This window comes from Engystomops pustulosus, chromosome 6, assembly GCF_040894005.1.
Source record: "Engystomops pustulosus chromosome 6, aEngPut4.maternal, whole genome shotgun sequence".
Classification (NCBI taxonomy): Eukaryota; Metazoa; Chordata; class Amphibia; order Anura; family Leptodactylidae; genus Engystomops; species Engystomops pustulosus.
The window spans coordinates 76,430,688-76,452,858 of NC_092416.1; the positions used below are offsets into that span (position 1 = coordinate 76,430,688).

The 22,171-nt window shown below is 41.5% G+C and overlaps 1 long non-coding RNA gene across 1 annotated transcript in view; it reads right to left on the bottom strand.

Annotated features, from left to right (window-relative positions):
* The window catches only part of LOC140135321 (uncharacterized), a 62,349-nt gene extending 54,339 nt beyond the window's left edge, over positions 1–8,010 (bottom strand). Inside the window, exon 1 of the long non-coding RNA XR_011856499.1 lies at positions 7,822–8,010. This is a non-coding gene — a long non-coding RNA (uncharacterized lncRNA). The remainder of the gene's footprint in view (positions 1–7,821) is intronic.
* Positions 8,011–22,171: the final 14,161 nt, after the last annotated feature.

Sequence of the window (22,171 nt, forward strand, 5' to 3'; positions counted from 1 at the left end):
GGGGCAGTATTATAGTAGTTATATTCTTGTACATAGGGGTCAGTATTATAGAAGTTATATTCTTGTACATAGGAGGCAGTATTATAATATATTGTACTTAGGGGCAGTATTATAGTAGTTATATTCCTGCATATAAGGGGGCAGTATTATAGTAGTTATATTCTTGTACATAGGGGGCAGTATTATAGTATTATATTCTTGTACATAGGGGACAGTATTATAATAGTTATATTCCTGTACATAGGGGCCAGTATTATAGTAGTTATATTTTTGTACACAGGAGCAGTATTATAGTAGTTATATCCCTGTACATAGGAACAGTAATATAGTAGTTATATTCTTGTACACAGGTGCAATACCTTAGTAGTTATATTTTTGTACTTAGGTGCAGAATTAAAGTAGTTATATTCTTGTACAGAGAGGTAATATTATAGTAGTTGTATTCATATACATAGGAGCAATATTATAGTAGTTATATTCTTGTACATATGAGCAGTATTATAGTAGATATATTCTTGTACATAGGGGGCAGTATTATAGTAGTTATATTCTTGTACATAGGGGGCAGTATTATAGTAGTTATATTCTTGTACATATGAGCAGTATTATAGTAGTTATATTTTTGTACATAGGGGGCAGTATTATAGTAGTTATATTCGTGTAGACATGAGCAGTATTATAGTAGATATACTCTTGTACATAGGGGACAGTATTATAGTAGTTATATTCTTGTACATAGGGGGCAGTAGTATAGTAGTTATATTCTTGTACATAGGGAGCAGTATTATAGTAATTATATTCTTGTACATAGGGAGCAGTATTATAGTAGATATATTCTTGTACATAGGAGCAGTACTATAGTAGATATAGCCTTATACATAGGGGCAGTATTATAGTAATAATCTGGGTTCTGTAAATAATGAAACTTGGAGGGGGGGGGGTAAATAAATTCATTAGTGTGGTGTTAAATATATTAATTTATTATCCTAGTACATAGGGGGTCAGTATTACAGCTCCGAGCATGTGTAATGTCAGCCCCAGTGATCCGGTGGCACTGTGTAGGGATGTTGTTAGTAAAGTTGTCTGTATACTTTTATCAGGTTTAAGATGATTTTTACAAATGTGCCTGTAAATTCTGTGGGCTGAATACAGGAGGGGATCAGGGTCATATGTTTTTTGGGGGAGGGGGCGCATTTCAGTTTTCACCACAGGCAGCAAATAGGCTCAAATCCATCCTGAATATAAAATTATCCATTATACTCGAATACATATTGGGGCTTATTTACAGTTTTCTGTCGGACTTAGCACATTCTTTCTAGTGCAAACTACTTGCACAGGTATTTAAGAAATGTCTCCACCACATTTATGTTGCACTTTTGTGGCGAATCTGCACTACTCTTAATAAGACACAAATTAGGGGGCATTCCAGAGCACAGTCAGACCGTGCGCCACATTTATCATGTAAAGTCAGACAGAATTGCGTTGCATGCCCCATGTTAAAGGTGCAACAAAAAAAAGTGGTGCACTCTGTCCACACTCGGGCTGTGGAGGGGGGCGACAGATTCATGAAGAACGTGTGCCAGAAATCCGGAATCTGGCCCACCCTGCACACTACACAGGCAAATTGCATTTAGTACAGTTTGCACTGTTCTTAATATTCCCCGTTGGGATGTATTATCATAGTTATATGCTCATACATAAGGTAAATTCATAGTAGCTGTATTTTTGTATATGTGGAGAGCATCATTATAGTAGTTACATTATTCTACATAGGCAACAGAATTATTGTGGTTATTGTAGGTATATTCTTGTAAAGCTGGGATATTATCCTATTAGTTATTATATTACTACTGTATATTTAAGGGGAAACCAGGGCTGGACATCTTCAACCCTGATGAGAATGCCTAAATTGGGTTGGGTTTGCACAAAGCGTAACCCTTTTGGGGTGGAAATCACCCTGGGGACAGCAGATTTACCATGACTGTTTTTGAAAAGACATGACAACTGAGGCAAATACGGGAGAGTGAGCAAGTATGCCCCAGTTCTTAGTGCAAAACAGAGCACAGGGGAACGTTCTTCCTGTAGAGAGAATATTACAGTATTAAAATGTTGATAATGTCAGAAACATCAGTAACTAGTATTAAATACTATTAAAACAAATTAGTATTAACAGAATGTATAACCTTAGGATGGCACATATTTTACAATACTTTGTTATAGAATCTGCTGAGCTGTGTTCACAATAGAACTGTTCTATTCTATTACAAGTGAATGACAAGAGACAATTCACATGTGGGTGCTCCTTGCTGCATTCAAATCCTGCGACATTTTCATCCAGCCTCGGTAATTACCCCTTAAATAAAACCTGCATCAATTGAAACTCTTAACTTGTCCTGGGATTTCTCCTAATTAAGTGATATTCTACTACCCCCCCCCCCAGAACACAAATGTAGAAGCCTCTATATACAGTCACAGCTTCTCACAGAGGGTACTCCCACAGGCAGTGCTTTATTTTAACCCTTGTGATTCTTAGACAATAAAGATTTCAGGTCACAGCAGTGATTTCAATGGGTAATGAACAAAATTAGGGAATTCAATGAAACTCATTATCAACACACTGTATGATCACGTGATCAGGATGACTATTCATAACCATCATTATTTATAAATATACAGAGCATTCAAATATCCGAAAAAAGTTGTCATGTTACATGTTAAAATTAACAACTCGGTCATTCATGAAGGCATTACAGCATTCACTTGGAGACAGAAAAATAAAGATCAATGTCATTGTCTTCCCTCTCTCCAGCATCAAAATGTCATTGTTTCGTACCTCAATGGTCAGTGTATTATCATCATGTACCAATATAGTTTTATAAAATGTTACTGTTCTTCCCCCTAAGTGTCAGTGTGTAATTTTTCTGAACCTCAAATGTATGTGTCATACTGCAAAAGTCAGTGTTATTTTGCATCCCTCAAGGCTCACTTTCAGAATCAGAGCACCATTGTTTTGTACCTTATGTGTTTGTGTGTCATTTTCCTATCCTTAATTTTATTGTCTTATTGTTCTGTCCCCCCCATGTATTAGTGTCTTTGGTCTTACCCTCCCAAGTATTAATGTGTCATTGTTCTGCCCAAGTATTAATGTGTCATTGTTCTGCCCCCCAAGTATTAATGGGTCATTTTTCTGTTTGCAAATTATTAATGTGTCATTCTTCTGTTCCCCTCCCCTAACTACTTATGTGTCAGTGCTCCACCCTCAAAATATTGATATGTCACTGCTATGTCCCCCCCCCCCCACCCCCCAAAGTATTAATGTGTCGTTGTTCTGCCCTCCAAAGTGTCATTGGCCTACAATTATCAAAACTGCACTTTGAGCAGTTTGTCTGTGGAGTGGGCAGAGTGCTCCACATTCATGGAAAGTGGTGCACAATTCTATCTAGCTGCAGCAATAAATGCGGCGCACGGACCAACTGTGCACCAGAATACCCCTATGTGTAGAAATTTGTGTCGCGTCGGACATAGTGCAGCTGCGGCACAAATGTGTCTCGGACACTTCTTATATACATGTGCAAGAAGTTTGCACTGAAAAGAGCATGCAAAGTCAGACTGAAAACTGGTGCAGGAGCTTTGATAATGTAGCCCTTGTGTCCCTCTCTTGAAATCTCAGTAATGGCGGTCAATGTTCTTTACCGCAAGTGTCAATGTGTCATATTTCAGTACCCCAAGCGTTATTGTGTCATTATTTTATAACCTTAGTGTCATTACCTACCTGCATATATTTTAAAGTATATTTATTCCATGTATTGATCCATCCCTTTACGTTCTGTGTATTGTTTTACTGTAACGCAACTTTCCATTTGTCCTGTTGAACTACAGTACTAGTTCTTGAACTACAATATTTTATGTGTCAGGACCCCGCCTGTTAACTTGTCCTGTGCTTCACGAGTCAGTGTGCCATCAATCTGACCCCCAAGTTTCAGTGTGTAATTGTCCTTTGCACTTCATAGGTTAACGTGTCAATATCCTTTATTCCAAGTGAAATTATGTCACCATCCTGTTCCACTGTGTCATTACCCCATTCTTTAATTGTCACTGCGCCATTGTTCTTTCTGTCAAATGACATTATGCCTTTGACCCCTCCCCTAAGTGTCAGTGTGCCATTGTTCCCTATCCTCCTCCATACTTCAGTGCTGCAATTTCCTGTCATTCCAAGTGACAGTGAAGCAATGTCCCATTCTCCATGTATCATTGTGATGTTGTCTAGCCCCCCAGCTGTCAATATGTCATAATCTATATCCGTCATTATTCGTATCATTAGGTATACCTGTAAGTTGCACTGTGGGATACAATACAAATTACAAATTTCACTTTTAATTACGTGTTGCAGTAAATAACATGCTGAAGGTTTTAACCTCACAGTACAGTGTACATATTATATCCTCTAGACTTCTGTAAGTTACCCACTGGTGAGTTTGCATTGGTTAACTGGTTATAGTACTAACATTGTGACCCCGGCCTAAAGGAAGAGAAAACCTCTCATCTGCTTTTACCCCACTAAGCTACCAGCCTCCTTAGGTTGAATATGAAATATACATTCTAGAATTCCATATTTTATGTGAAATCTTACCTGTTTACCTATAAAGGATCTCCTACAGAGTCATGTAAAAATGAGCAGAAATCTGTCAATTTTTGCCAGACTCAGAGGTTTGAAGCACTTTCAATGCCTATATCTTGGGTTCTTTAGCAACTTAAACAAGGAAAAAAAAAGGAAATTCTCTCTTAAACCACATCCATTTCTGTAGCTCTCGGGACCACAAGCCTGATGCAATCTGAAAGATTAGTTCTAACTTCTATATAATCCAAGATATAGGCATCGAAAGTGATGTTCCACCACTTGCCTCCCAGCCTGACCAATCCTTACTCAAGATGAGTCAGGCTGAGAGGCTTTCATTTCAGACCCCCTATTCTAGGCTTTATAGTACTTAGAACCATGGTTCAGGTTAGATTAGAGAAGAAAATCTTATCTTTCAAATAAATAGTTGGCCTGTGGTTCGGTGAGCTATGAAGATATACATTGTATGCAATTGGATCTCTATATGAAGCTTTCAGTCCTAACTATGACTTTACTTGCCCAGTTCTCTTGTTCTTTATCTAACAGAACCACAAGCCTGACGCGGCTTTGATACAATGCCAACAATATTTTACATAAAAGAGAGAATTCTATCATACCTTACTTAAAGCTGCTGCTAATTTAGTGGGGCAAAGGTAGGTGACATGTTCCCTTTAAAAGAACAGATGGGGAGTTATACATTTTAATACATATGTATGTATATGCAAATTGATAAACAGATGAACGCTGTACATGTCGCCAAAATAGCTTAGACACATACGCTCTAATAATATAGTATCAGTATAGAAGATGATGGAATCAAAATGATACAAGGACTAATGTAGAGCTATTCATTGATACTTAATCTGATTTAATAATGGATAGAGACATCATCATTTTGCAACTGACATATAGAGCATACATAAATAGTAAGGAAGAGAGACAGAGGGTAAGTGAGATAGGCGGCATGCAAATGTGGGTACAACACACAAATATATATGCAGATGTATATATATGTATATACGGTATATATGTATGTAAATATCAAAGAGTAACATAGCTAAGCAAATAAATACATAGCTGTATATAGAATATCGAACATCATCAATTATAGGATGCTGCAGCCAATATTCTCATATATCATCCTTAATCCTGAATGATGGTTCAATATAAAGTATATAGTAACTGTAATAATTGTCTTCATCTATGGCAACAACTACCTGACCAGAGAATAAAGGGAAGTATACGCTACTACATACACCTGTCTAGACAAACCCCTATATAGACGGTGGCTTGTACATGGGAGCCATATTGTCTATTCTGCTCAGTTTATCCTTAACCCGATACAATATACAAAGGAAAAGAATTAAAACAAATACACTTAATCAAATTAAACAAAATCTAATCAAAGTGATAGAGCTCAAAAATATATAGGAGGAACATGGGCCCCTTCAATATTTAATTAATAAAACTGATCACAATGTCTCAACCATATAAAATATAAATCCTGAGACAAAGAAAGCATCACAATGCAAGTTCATGTAGGCGTCCCACAATATTTATAGTGCGGATAGATAGATGTAATGTTCTTCCTTCATACCGTAATTCTCCATCTGATGGAAAAGATGGAGACTTGCACCACATGGTTGAATTTTTAAACTGGAGGAGTGAGGCATGCTGGGAATTTAGATGAGATGCTATGAGGTCAGGCTGCAATGTACTGAGCTGATTTTGATACGCCCTGGGGGTACTTTGCGCTGCTCTCAAAGGAGGAAAGGTTCAAAATAAAGGGACTGGAAATATAGTCACTGGAAGCGTTGTCTGTGTTATCCTCTAATTGTCAGCCTGAATTATTCAGTCTCACTCTGCCCCTTTAATTGCATAAAAAGAGGTGGGGTTTCGGCAAGTACCATGCAAATGAATGTAAGTATTAATCCTCTACAAAGTGCAAAGGAGGTTACGATGCAGCAGAGTCGCTCTTTCTTGATGGGCATGCACTAGCAGCCCACCCTTCACCATCTCCAGTACCTGAGCGGCCCACGGCACACACTGACGTTCATGGAATTCATTGAATTTCCTATTACAGATGCAAGAGCACAACTCCCAGCTCCCAAGAGCCTAACCCGTGGATTTCACAAGCAAAACATCACAAGTTAGGGTCTCAGGGAATGCGAGGGGTGCAGAGCTATTTAACTCACCTACAAGGATAAAAATAAAAGAAGTCAATGAGCCCTTCAGATGCTTAGTAGTCATTTTAGTCAGATACTGGTACTGCAACGCATGGGTTAAGAATGGAGCCACACAGGAGCTGAGATGCTAAATAGCTGTATCTAGACAAGACGTGCCGCCCGCCTTTATTGGATTCCTTGATACACCCCAGATTCACAGGCACAGGCCCCCTGCATGGGGGATGGGGGACCAAATGATGGTTCGGCTTACTTGAGAAATTTCAATCTTCAAATCTCAACCTTATATACAGGATTCTTAATTGTCATTGTTGCTTTTGGTTAGGAGGCATATTGCATTGTATAAGTAATCACTCACATCTATTCGACAAGCAGTGCGCAGCGGTGTTGCATGCCCTGGACACTGGGCCTCACTCATTCTTGGCTACACGTCAAGGGGAATGATCAGAGCATCTGTATCCACTAAACTCGGAAAAAGAAATAGGGGGAGGGTGAAATCTCGCTCCCCACCCTCCATTTAGAGGCACCTCCATTCTTACACAGTCCAGAGTTCCTTACACCCTGCAGAACATTCCGCCTCGGTGCCACTAGACCCTCCTGTCTGTATGCAACTGTAGGTACATTCCCAGCACCATCTCCTGGCCCCCACACCCCTTTCAAACAGAGGCAGGGCTGCAAATCCAAGGTTTTCTTTCATTCAGTCTCGGGGGCCCCTGTGTGGGGCGTCTTTCTACCTGGACCTTAAAGGGGTGGAGGAGGAAAATTGGAAAAGAAAGACAAACTAGACAATAAAGAGTGACTGCGAAAAGTAATCTCTATGGACAGGCTTCAGCGAGTTGATACTTTGCATAGTAGCTTAAAGACTGCTCAGGACAATTCATTCCCTTTCACATTCTGAGCAGATCTTCCAGAGATGTCAACATTTTTGGTGGCATCACCACCATCTCTAGTGGAAGCTTTTACATACAAGAGGATCATTCCCTGACTGTAGAGCCCAGGCACAGGGCATCAGCCCCTTCTTACCTTTTCTGCCTTGTGCATTCCTTCCATGGCACCTGAGCGCTCCCTACTATTATCCGCACACAGCTCGCTCCTCTGCTCCCCAGTATTATGGCGATTCCCCTTATTCTGCATGCAGCCGGGCTCCTGTAGACATTAGCAGCACCAAGCCCCTGCCTTGTAGAAAGAACATTTAATCTTCAATGCCTCCCTTATGCTCCAGCAGAAAGAGGTAGAGACGGTGGGGGTTGTAAGGGGGATGCTGAGAGAGAGCAAAATGAGGCACAAATCAACGACAAGATGAAATTTCCAAGCCCACACTGCCCCCTCTTCTGCTTCACCCTGTGCTCCTGGAAAGCTACAGGCTCTGGTTACATTACATCTATTGCTAGTCATAACACAGATTCCATGCATGCCTACTAATTCTTTAGCAGCACAAGCCAATGATACTGCAGCCTCTTCTTGAGACCCCAGCTTCACCCCCTTTCCATTGTCATTTATAAATTAATTTTTCTTTTGCAAATGCTATAGTGATGCGATTGCAGGGTGCAGGGACTTGGTTCAGCTTCATATCAATGGTGCAATTCATAGACATGGCTGAAGAAACCAGGTGGTCAGATACAAGTGTAATTACAAATACTTTCGGACCAGGCACCGATCGGGTGTCCACAGCCAAGGCCTCTGTTATATAAAGAAACTGAACACCTAGTCCCTTCCAAAGCCTCATGGTGAGCCGCCACCGATAACACTAGGGGTATCTTACTCCTTCCTCCAGATGCAGCAATTATATTAATAGATTTTAAGAAAAGGCAATAGGCTTATATAATAGAAGACCTCAGAGCCCCCAGAACCCGTTTTTTTTATGCAGGAAGAGTTCTTCAGTTTGTCTACTGTAGGTATCTCCTTCTTTAGGGGGCTCTGTAAACTGGAATGTGGAGGGGCCTTGTTTTTTGCAAACCTGACTTCGGTTACAAAGGGTGGGTTGATCATAGATAAGGAGCCGGTGTTGGTTACATGGGGACGAAATAGAGACCTTGTTCTGAGATCATCCGTTCTGACAGATTCAGGGAACATACTGAAGGTGATATTCCAGCACAGGTGGTAGGATATGAAAGACACCGGTTAGGATGAGCAACATACTACAGTATGAACAATCTATCAATTATCAGACTTCGGTAAATATTTATGGCAGGAGAATTTAATAAAGTAGATAGACAACACCTACCCTGCTACACAGTGGGAGGAATAACAGGCGTACTCGTAACCCCTATATTGTCCCATTGAAAAAATACTTAGGGGCAATTCAACACGACCAGACACCAAATGCAAATTCCTTTATCTAATGTTTTGAGTGTGTCTGAATTTTGTATTTTGGGCCAAAAAATCTGATATTCTATGTGCAGTAATTTTCAAACCTTTTAGACACTTTATAAAAGTATTGTATGAAAAAGGGGTGTTGCATCTTTGTGATAAATCATGGTCCAGAGCTAAAAGCATGGGTCAGTGATAACTTTGAGTGATCTTATTTGAGACAAAGTGGGTCATTTATCTTATTTCCCCCTTCTCTGCTCTCTTTTTGTGCCTGTTGTGAGTCTATTTTGTCTTTGTCACCTCATTTGTCGTTTCGGTTATTTGTCAAATGCAGGTTTTTAAAAAGGCGCAATTTGTTGCACAAATCATACCATTGCCTTTCCTAAGCATGGTCAGGACTGGCGTTTTATTGCACAATTATTTGCAGCCATATAGGCGCAATAGTATAATAAATGGGGCACAAACATCTGGAAAGAGGCGCAATGAAATGACAAATAGGGCGCAACAAAACATGGCGAATTGAGGCGTAACATTCCAAAACAACGCAAAATAGATGCAAAACAGCCATTACGCAGCATAAAGGTGCAAAAGCACCAACGGAAGTAAAAGATAAATGACTTCCAAAGTGTACAAAAGATGTTCCAAGATGTTAATCGAGTAATTTTCTTGCCTAAACTAAGCCAATTACTAGGTGGTGTAGGGTGAGACTAGAGAGTGTTACAGTGCACCACATTTCTAAGACATTTGATCAGGCCCGGCGCCAGCACCCGGCCAACCCGGGCAAGTGCCGGGGCCCCGGGGTACTGGAGGGGCCCACTCGGGCCCCTGGATCAATTGTACCAGTGTCGCTATAAGACACTGGTACAATTGATCACCATCCGGATCGATCACGTTTCTGCCTCTATGCTGCGCTGGTCGGGAGCGCAGCATAGAGGCAGAATCTAAAACTCACCTGTCCCGGTTCCAACGATGCATCGCTCCGCAGGGTATGCGACGGCTTTGAAGACGGCACACATGATGACGTCATCGGATCACGTGTGCCGGCTTCAGAGCCGGCGCGTACGAGAGGCCCAGGCCGAAGACAGCTGCAGGCGCTGCTCCGGGGGAACCAGGAAAGGTAAATTCTTTCTTTTTTCTTTTCCGAGGGGAGTCATGGTGTCCGTGGGGGGCGGGGGGGGGGGGTCAGAGTGTATACAGGGGGAGAGGGAGGGGGGGGGTGTGTTAGTGTGTCAGCAGGGGGGGTCATTGTGTCCACAGGGGGAGGGGGGGGTTCAATGTGTCTGAAGGGGGTCATTGTGTCAGCAGGGGGGTTCAGTGTGTCCGGGTTCAGTGTGTCCGCAGGGAAGCGGGGGGGGGGGGGGTTCAGTGTGTATACAGGGGGAGAGGGAGGGGGGTGTTAGTGTGTCAGCAGGGGGGGTCATTGTGTCCACAGGGGGAGGGGGGGGGTTCAATGGGTCTGGAGGGGGTCATTGTGTCAGCAGGGGGGTTCAGTGTGTCCGGGTTCAGTGTGTCCGCAGGGGAGCGGGGGGGTTCAGTGTGTCCGCAGGGGGGGGGGGTTCAGTGTGTCCGCAGGGGAGGGGGGGGGGTTCAGTGTGTCTGCAGGGGAGGGGGGGCTTCAGTGTGTCCCTGGGGGGGTGGGGGGGGAATCAGTGTGTCCCTAGGGCCAGTGTGTCCGCAGGGGGAGGGGGCGCAGTGTGGCCACTGGAGAGCGGTCCACGGAGGGGCCCACTAAGGCTCTGTCGCCCAGGGGCCCACTTAAACCTGGAGCCGGCCCTGCATTTGAAGATCTGGCATAGTTCTACACAGTTCTTCTAGGTATCATCTTTAGCCTGCTTATCTGTCTTAAGTGTAAGAAGGCTTTCAGATACACTGCTCACTACAGCAGAAAGGGCAGAAACAAGGCACTACTTACTGTAGTACATTTACAAAGTTTACTATGACAGTATCTCCTGTTTTATTAATTTATTATATAAAACCAAAGTTTTAATGTCATTTCTAATTAAGGTGCCTTCACTTCAATCTACTTCTCTGAAACAGATAGATAATGGCATTATGGCTTGTACTCTTGGGATCCAGGGCTGTAGTTTATATAGGCAAATTTTGTCTGAAGTCCAATAATTCTCTGTGTTTTGGTAATGATAAGCAAACAGAATTGTAAATGAAGCTTTGGCTGTAACTACAGTATAAAACCTAATGAATTATACAAGTAAAGCAGAATAACAGCAAAATGACACATTTGTAAATACAAGATGTGATATATACAGATACATTTCCTATTACGTTTTTGAATGATTTTCTTATCATTTATGCAATGTTGTCCTTCCCTCCTTAGCTCCTGTCTCACCGCCATGGTGTCTCATCAGATTTCCGCTTTGTAAAATCTGACATTGTTATCTGCTCTTCAATTAGATGATTAGAAGAACTTTATGTTCTCATGTACTTTTTGCAACCAGTCACATGATAATAGATACACAATCCTATAGTAAAAATATTTTAATAGCAACAACCATTGCTTGTCAAGGGACTAGAGATAGCACTGCTTTCCGTAGCATACAAGTACTAAAGACCCACTACCCACCAGACACTACAGTCATGGCCAAAAGTTTTGAGAATGACACAAATCTTATATTTTCAGATGATCTGTTGGCCTCTGGTTCTTATGTGCGTTTGTCAGATGTTTTTATCACATACAGAAATACAAGTGCAATCATATTATGAGTAACAAAAGCTTTTATTGACAGTTAGAATGAGTCAATATTTGCAGTGTTGACCCTTCTCCTTCAGGACCTCTGCAATTCTCCCTGGCAGCTCTCAATTAACTTCTGGACCCAATCCTGACTGATAGCCGTCCATTCTTGCACAATCAATGCTTGCATTTTGTCACAATTTGTTGGTTTTTGTTTCTCCACCTGTCTCTTGATGATTGACCACAAGTTCTCAATGGGATTAAGATCTGGGGAGTTTCCAGGCCATGGACCCAAAATCTCTATGTTTTGTTCCCTGAGCCATTTAGTTATCATCTTTGCTTTATGGCAGGTGCTCCATCATGCTGGAAAAGGCATTGTTGATCACCAAACTGCTCTTGGATGGTTGGGAGAAGTTGCTCTTGGAGGACATTCTGGTAACATTCTTTATTCATGGATGTGTTTTTAGGCAAGACTGTGAGAGAGCCGATTCCCTTGGCTGAGAAGCCGCCCCACACATGAATGGTTGCAGGATGCTTTACAGTTGGCATGAGACAAGACTGGCGGTATCGCTCACCTTGTCTTCTCCGAACAAGCTGTTTTCCAGATGTCCCAAACAATCAGAAAGGGGATTCATCAGAGAAAATGACTTTACCCCAGTCCTCAGCAGTCCACTCCCTGTACCTTTTGCAGAATATCAGTCTGTCCCTGATGTTTTTCTGGAGAGAAGTGACTTCTTTGCTGCCTTCCTTGACACCAGGCCTTGCTCCAAAAGTCTATGTTAGCTGCTCCTTTTAAGGCAGACCTGCAATGAAGTTGAAATGTGTTTTGGGGTAATTAATTGCTGTTAAGCTGATCACTCTTTATAACTGGAGTCTGGAGTATATGCAAATTGCCATTATAAAACCTGATGCAGTAGACTTTGTAAAAATTAACATTTGTATCATTCTCAAAACTTTTGGCCATGACTGTATTTATCACTTTACAGATTTTTATTAAATGTGAGATTCATAAAATTGTGTGTTCCGTCCAAAGGAGTCCATTTATGTCATATATCCTCTACTATATCCAACATTGTGGTATAAGGTGGGGAAATTCAAAAAGTCCCCTCCAAAGTTATGTGAAAATGAGCAGAAAAGAGGCACATTTGCATGAGATTAATTAATGAGTGTTAATTCAGATGTTAGCTTCATGGAATAAATATTTTGGCATCATATTTAACATAATCATCACAGCAGGCTTGTGGTTATGTGTTCTACAGAACTGTAGATATTATATTTGGATATTTAATATTAAATATTTAAAGAAATAGGCAGGAACTGGATCTTAATCTGCCTATTTCCAACTATGTCTTTAACCCCTTAACGACCTGGCCCTTTTTTGTTTTTTCATTTCCATTTTTCACTCCCCACCTTCAAAAATCTATAACTTTTTTATTTTTACACGTAAAGAGCTCAGTGATGGCTTGTTTACTATAAAGTAACACATTTTACTTTATAGTGATGGTACTTAATATTCCATGCCAAGTACGGGGAAGCAGGAAAAAATTTCCAAATGCAGTCAAAATGGTGAAAAAAATGCATTTGCACCGTTTTCTTGTGGGCTTGGATTTTACGGCTTTCACTGTGCGCCCCAAATAACATGTCTACTTTATTCTTTCGGTCGGTACTATTACGGGGATACCAAATTTGTATAGGTTTTATAATGTTTTCATACATTTACAAAAATTAAAACCTCCTGTACAAAAAACATTTTTTTTATTTTACCATCTTCTGGTGCTAATAACTTTTTCATACTTTATTTTATGGAGCTGTGGGAGGTGTTATTTTTTGCGACTTTTGCTATCATTTTTAGGACTGTATGAACTTTTGCTCACTTTTTATTGAATTCTTTATATTTTTCAAAATGGGAAAAAAGTGGCATTTTTGACTTTGGGTGCTATTTTCCATTGCAGGGTTAAATGCAGTAAAAAAAAATTATTATATTTTCATTGGGCATTTCCGGATGTGCGATACCTAATGTGGTTATTATTTTTACTGTTTATTTATATGACTTCTAGGGAAAGGGGGTGATTTGATTTTTTACGTTTTTTTGTTTTTTTTTTACTTTTTAAATTTTTTGATTTTTACTATTTACTATTTTTCAGACACACTAGGGTACTTTAACCCTAGGTTTTCTGATCGATCCTACCATATACTGCCATAACTCATTCATTTAGCTCATTGTAATGAATAAGTTAAAATGAGACAGCCTCGGGTCTCCGTGCATGCAAGCCGGCGCCGGTGGGCCAAAATCCGATCGAGTGCGCCAAAATCCCGGGGCAATTCAGCGCAAAACTTAAATCGGCAGGAAACCCAACAAAAATGCACTCTGTGGACCCTTAGTAAATGAGCCCCATTGTGGTCATCAATACGATGGGTTTCTGGTGGCTTTCATTGTAGTTGGGGTAAATTGAGGATCTTTAACTTTTATGAGGAGACACTTTTGCTGTCATAGCTATGGGGATAATGTGGCTGGTGCTATAATTGAAGGATGTTGGGCTCTACTGGTATGACGGGGACTACCCTGTTTCCCCTAAAATAAGACATCCTCCGAAAATAAGACCTAGTACAATCTTGTTCACACTTAGAAATATAAGGCTTCCCCTGAAAATAAGATCTAGTGGCAGTCATTGCAGCAGCGCCCCCCCCCCCCCCAAGCCATCCATTAGTATTAATAAATCTTTTAGATGCTGCAGAAGGATGTGACATGGGGAAGAATTGTGATACCAGCAGCCACCAGGATAAAAAGGGGTGATTTATGGAGTCACAAGAAATACAGCATGAGTTTGAAGAGTAAGGCCCCTTCCACACTCGCGTTGCATTTCACATCAGAGTTTGATCAGGGTGCGATCAGGGTTTAGCCAGTGAAAAACGCACATTTTGCATCAGAGTGCAATCAGTTTTCAGTCAGCGTTTGTTCAGTGTCTCAGTTTTTCACACGCGTTTTTGATACAATTTCAATGTGTTTTTCACGCGCAGAAAATGCGCGTGAAATGGACTCAGGACTGAGCTCTATCTTTTCTATGGCAATTGATGCGTGAAAAACGCATCGCACTTGCAAGTGTCTCAGAGTGCAATGCGTTTTTGATGCATCTCCATAGACTTGTATGGTGCGTTTTTCACGCGTGTGACTTGCAAAAGTAGAGCATGTTGAGATTTAAACACGCGTTAAAAAAAATGTGCGTGTGCGCGTGAAAAAAAATGCAAGTCTGAAAAGACCCATTTGTTACAATGGGTCAGAGTGCAATGCAAGTTCTGCGCGTCAAAAGTTCGCGCAGAAAACGCGCGTGAAAAACGCAAGTGTGGAAGGGGCCTTATATGGTGACTTGCAAAAGTTGAGCATGCTGAAATCTTAACAGATTTTTTTTGTTGAAAAAAAGCGTGTGTGTGCGTGAAAAAAAATGCAAGTGTGACAAAACCCATTGAATACAATGGCGCACATTTACTTACCCGGTCTTGTCGCATCCCCGATCGGACTGTCCGACGAGGATGAAGTCCAGCGTGATCCACCAAAATCGTGCGCCCGATATCCTGCATGTGTCGCTTCCCTGCTGAGGGCCTCCAGAGTTCACCATCTTCTTCCCGTGTATGTGAGTGCCTGGCTTGTGACACAATTTGAATTTAAAATCCTTAGTCCGAATCAGTCGTGTTGTACTGCCACACCCCCGAATTTTGTTGCATGAAAGTCGGTGCGTGCGCCAAAAACCCCTGTTAAATGCGGCGCAAATCTGAAATAGTCTGGAAACCTGATGGAAATGCGGTCCGCGGACCCTCAGTAAGGCCCCTTCCACACTTGCATAGCAGATCACGTCAGAGTTTGATCAAGGTACGATCAGGGTTTGGTCAGTGAAAAACGCACATTTTGCATCAGAGTTCAATCAGTTTTGAGTTCAATCAGAGTTTGTTCAGTGTCTCAGTTTTTCACGTGCGTTTTCAATGCAATTTCAATGCGTTTTTCAAGTGCAGATAATGCGCGTGAAATGTACTCAGGACTGAGCTCTGTCTTTTCTATGGCAATTGATCTGTGAAAAACACATTTCACTTGCATTGCACTTGCATGTGTCTCAGAGTGCAATGCGTTTTTGATGCGACTCCATAGACTTGTATGGTGCGTTTTTCACACCCGTGACTTGCAAAAGTAGAGCATGTCGAGATTTAAACGCGCGTAAAAAAACACACGTGTGTGTGCGTGAAATAAAAATGCAAGTCTGAAAAGACCCATTGATTACAATGGGTCAGAGTGCAATGCAAGTTCTGCGTGTCAAAAGTATGCGCAGGAAACGCGCGTGAAAAACGCAAGTGTGAAAGGGGCCTAACTTTTATGTAACTAAAAGAAAAAACTCAACAGAGGAGATAAACGCTATGTCAGTGATACATGCTCTTAGGATGTTTCCACCATACTCTAGCATTCAACTACATGATGAAACCCAATACACTCAGCAATCTGTACCTAAAGAAGATCCAAATACAGGCGGTCCCCTACTTAAGGACACCCGACTTACAGACAACCCATAGTTACAGACAGACCCCTCTGACCTCTGGTGAAGCTTTCTGAATGCTTTACTATAGTCCCAGACTACAATGATCAGCTGTAAGGTGTCTGTAATGAAGATTTATTGATAATCCTTGGTCCCATTACAGCAAAAAATGTTTAAACTCCAATTGTCACTCGGGCCAAAATTTTTTCTGTCTGGATCTACAATTATAAAATATACAGTTTTGACTTACATACAAATTCAACTTAAGAACAAACCTCCGGACCCTATCTTGTACGTAACCCGGGGACTGCCTGTAAAGAAGAGAAGCATTACATGACTATATTGAGGACTGCATGATTTTCACTGATAAGTACTTATCTCAGTAGTGCATAGTTTTTCTTATAATTAAGTATCAATTGGTATATTTTACTGTATGTAATAGGCTACATTGTTGAACATGTTATTTACTTGGAGTTTGGAAAAGGAATAAATTACAAGTTGCTTTATATTTTGTTTGAACACCTTTTGCGCAATAAACTGGATGCTAAATTTTAGATACTAAATTATCACAGTGACTAACATGTATGAAAAATTATACGTGGAAACCATTCTGAAACCTTCAAAATGTAATGTAAAGCATTTGCTTTTATATGTTGCAGTACTGCTGCATTTTAGAGCAGGGATCAAATACTCTTCTTGATTATAAGATATGACTGCAGATGATGAAAATTGCAGCCAAAATGAGATAAATGGATAAGTACTGCCACCTGCTGGAAAGTTGTGTGTACTAAATTACGGATCCCACTGCAGTCCTGATTACGGTCTATTATTATTAATAAGAACATTTCCATGATACCTTTCACAGAAAAAGTAGTTGTACTGAGCAGAATTTCTTTTAGAGCATAACATGCCTTTACCTACCATGTTTAGCTTTAGTTTTTTTGTACTTTTATGGCAGGAAAAATCAAGAAAGATAAAAGAATGTAACTTTGATTTGTAGTGCGCATTTATTTGCTATGTTTTCTATCAATCCTGGGAAATCTGGGTATGAGACTTGGTCCACGTGTAAGGGTGGTGGCACACGTGGTGTTTTGAACCAGTTTTTAGGCCTTTTTTAAGCAGCCTGTTAAAAAACGCATGCTTTTTTAAAAACACATCCGTTTTTTGAAAATGCATCTGGTTTTTGCCGTTCTTTGTGTGTTTTTCAATTATCTTAATGGACTGCTTAAAAACAGCCTAAAAAAGGGTTCAAAATGCCACGTGTGCCACCAGCTTTAGTTGTGTGTTTTCAGATTGTACAAACGCATGCATTTTTTGAAAACGCATGCGTTTTTGTTCGGTTTTCCCCATTATCTTAATTAAAAATGGACTAAAACGGATGCGTTTTTAAAACGCTTTTTTTTTTTACGATCTGAAAACGCATGACTAAAAATAGCCTAAAAACAGGTTCAAAATGCCATGTGTGCCACCACCCTTAGGCTCCTTCCACACTTGCGTTGTAGTGTCTCAGAGTGCAATGCGTTTTTGATGCATCTTCATAGACTTGTATGGTGCGTTTTTCACGCGCGTGACTTGCAAAAGTAGAGCATGCCGAAATTTAAACGTGCGTTTAAAAAAATGCGCGTGTGTGCGTGAAAAAAAATGCCTGAAAAGACCCATTTATTACAATGGTTCAGAGTGCAATGCAAGTTCTGTGCGTCAAAAGCATGCGCAGAAAACGTGCATGAAAAACGCAAGTGTGAAAGTGGCCAAGGGTGGTGCCACACGTCACACTTTTGGTCCGTATTAAAGCAAGCGTTTTTAGTCCATTTAAAAATGCATGTGTTTTTTAATGTTTACGATGCGTTTGGCTGCTTTGAACCTGTTTATCCTCATTCCTAGAAGTGTAGGCAACTGTGAAACAGATTAAAACCAGTGAAACGCATGGTAAACATTGAAAAACTCATCCGTTTTTAAACTGACTGAAAACGCATGTTTTAAAACTGACCCAAAACATGATGTAGGGCATCACCCTTAGGGTGGTGACACACGGGGCGTTTCTGTGTTCATTGCGTTTTTGTATCCTTAAAAAACGCTTCATATTTGCATATAGGCTTTTTCAATGGGTTTTAGGTTGAAGTGGTTAAAGCATTTTCTCCTCTGCGTTTTTTTTGTCTGTGTTTTTTGAGGTGCGTTTTTCAAAGCGGTTGTATTTTTGAGAACACATGCGTTTGTGCTCTGCCTTGTGAATTGCATGTCATTACATTCAAAAACAGCAGGGAGAAGATCCTTGCATTTCTACAAATTCCAAGAAACACAGCTGCATCTAATAAATACACATCAGACATTGCACAGCTACCTGGAGACAGCTAGGGGTGCACTGATTTCACAGTGCTTGGTATGGGGACCGGAGGGCTGTCCTACAGCCTGGCAGGTCTCCAGCAGGTGGTGTGTGCAAAAAATAAGGACAGAGAGGCTGACATACTGGTTCTCCTTGGGGCAACACTTAAGTGTCTGTAGGATGAGTCCCTGGGTAATGGATGGTGAAGCCCGTGGTGGTAGACAGCCGTATCCAGGGATCAGACAGAGGCAACGTTGTGCAAAATAACTCATGGTTCTTTATTAAACAACATCAGGCAACGGACCTAAACTCTCACAACAGATTTGGATTACTGGAGTGGTCATGGAGAGTGGTCCTCAGGAATAGTGCAACAGCCTGGTAGTAGATGCAGGCTTGGAGAATTTGGATTGAACTGTGTCCAGATTGTGGAAGCTGCAGCTCTGAATCTGAATCTTCTGACTCTGGTCCTGGGATTAGGTTAAAAGGGACCTACCACCACGATTCTACCTATAAAGGTAGAATGGGTGGTAGGTGGATGAATGGGACGTAAGGATAGCCCTTTTTGGGCTAATCCTTACGTCCCGGCTATCCTTTTGTAAACTTTAATCAGTTGATATGCTAATTAATTTAAGCGGCTACTGGGGCGTGGAGTAGCCGGACATGAGGCTACTAGTCGCGGCTACTCCACGCCCCAGTAGCCTTGTTCCTCCACCTACCATGTAATCTTCGGCGCGCAGCACCTCGTAGCTGCGCGTCCTCATCCGAGCACCCGACGTCTGCGCATGCGCAGTAGTGCTGGCCTCGGAGCTACGGCCGCTCACCCGTAGGAGCAGAACGCAGGATATTCGCACGAGGGCGCGCAGCTATGAGGAGCTGCGCGCCGAAGATTACATGGTAGGCGGAGGAACAAGGCTACTGGGGCGTGGAGTAGCCGCGACTAGTAGCCTCATGTCCGGCTACTCCACGCCCCAGTAGCCGCTTAAATTAATTAGCATATCAACTGATTAAAGTTTACAAAAGGATAGCCGGGACGTAAGGATTAGCCCAAAAAGGGCTATCCTTATGTCCCATTCATCCACCTACCACCCATTCTACCTTTATAGGTAGAATCGTGGTGGTAGGTCCCCTTTAAGTGTCAGTACTGAAGGTGTACTAAACACTGTCTCTCTCTCTTCACTCAGTCCATGTGCTGAGAGCATGTGCTAAGACCTTGTTCTCTTCAAGAGAGCTGGTAGAAAAGAGGCCTGTGTTCCTCTCTGCCCAGGGGTGTTATTCTCCTGGTCATGTGGAGGCACGTCTCCAATCACACTCCAGTTTACAATACAGCCAAACTCATTGGTCAATAACTTACACCCATACCTCCCAACATTTCCGGAAGAGAAATAGGGATAAAATGGCGGCACATGTAGCCACACCCCTAATCACGCCCTGGTCACGCCTCAAAATTTTATTACTAATAATCATCTCCATTATAATTATAATAATCTCCATAATAATAAGAATAATAATCCTCTCCATAATAATAAAAAAATGTTTTGCCCAGCTTGGGAACTCACAAACTCTATACTCCACATCCAATAGAGATGAAGGCCTCTATCCACTAGGCCAGTGATGGCAAAACTTTTAGACACAGAGTGCCAAAACTACAACTAACATGACAATTTGAGCAGTAACCTATTGATCACTGATGTATCACAAGTTTTAATCGTATTGCGTCCTGAGGACACCAATACAATAGAAAGCAGGAGACATTTGGATTGTAGCTTCCCCCCAGGGTCCCCTGAAGAGGAAGCAGGAGCCCCAATGATAATCCATCTCTGTCCACACGTTCTGGCTCTTCCTGTAGTCCTGGTAGCCGAGTAGGTGTGCCTTTAAAATAGCACTGAGCGTGACGCATCCTGGGCTGTCTTGGACTGCAGGAAGAAGCATTGAGTCCTATCTGGTAAATCCTGTGCTGGGTGCCAACAGAAAGGGCTCCGAGTGCCACCTCTTGCACCCGTGCCATAGGTTTGGCACCAATGCACAAGGCTATTGGCTTAGATATCAATGGAAGGATTTTACGTAACTAAGTCTTTTACTGTTACACAGTGACACAGGCTCGATGCAATGGTATATAGAGATACATCTTCTCAGAGATTACTATTGTAATTATTGAGACAACTATTATTAATATTATTATTTTTATTATTATTATCTTGGAGACAATCATTATTTTTATTATTTTAATAATAATCTCAATAATAATAATCTCAATAATCTCAATAGTAATCTCAATAACAATAAACTCAATAATCTCAATAGTAATAATCTCAATAATAATAATATCAATCTCAATAATCTAATCTAACCTGCTCTGCACTAACCCGACACACCTCTCAAAAGGATTCCCTGCACGATGTCTGTAGAAGTCATTCAGTATCGCAGGTTCTAACTTTGAAAGTATTTACTAGGCGGCACACAGAGCCGGGACAACCCCAGCCAGTGCGGGACCTGGAGCTGCCTGTGACCGCGGGGTATATATATAAAAAAATGGGACTGTCCCCGCCAATCCGGGATGGTTGGGAGCTATGCTTACACGCACTTAACTATTGCCTGTTCAGGCAGAATCTACAGCTGGTGTTACCTGAGATCTCCCTGCATTATCCCTTGGGTGAGTTAACTAGACTCACTATATGGATTCTGACAGGTAGAGGGCCTTATTCGCAATCCACCCCTTACCTACACGTCAGCAGGGTTGTTGCACGGACTGTATTTTAGATTATAACAAGTACATGGGAGGTGTGGATTTGTCGGACCAGGTGCTTCAGCCATACAATGCCAAGCGGAAGTCGAGGGTGTGGTACAAGTAGCTGGTTGTGCACATCATGCAGATAGCACTATATAATGCTTACGTGCTATATCAATGTGCAGGCCAGAGGGCTACTTTCCTGTAATTCCTAGAGGTGCTTATAAAGTACTTTCTTTTTGGAGACCAGGAAGCGGGGAGTGCCAGCACTTCTGGAAGCGAGGCCACATCACGCATTGTACCAGGGCAGCACTTTCCAGGAGAAGTTTCCCAAGCTGCCAAGAAGGGAATGACACAGAAGAGGTGCAGGGTGTGCTCCAAAAAAGGCATTCAGAAGGACACCATCTATCACTGTGAGACATGCCCCGAAAGACCAGGACTATGTATAAATGATTGCTTCCGAATTTATCATACATCCCTGGATTTTTAGATTCATGATGCCAAAAAGAAAAAAAATTTGTACAATGTCTGTGCTCCAAATGCAAGTTATTCCCTTTTGAGCCCTACCGTGTCTCCATCCTGCAGATTATTGCCACCTATGAGGTATTGCCCTTAACGGGGTAACCCGCAGAATGATTTTTTATGTGTTTTTGCCCAATGGCATGAGTTGGGAAAAATGCTTTTGTCACTACAATGGCATATTTGATAAATTGCAATACAATTTTACTCTGCACTACTCAAATTACATTTGAGCCACCATCTTAGGGGTCAAAATGCTCATACAACCCGCCATATATTCTTTGAGGGGTGCACTT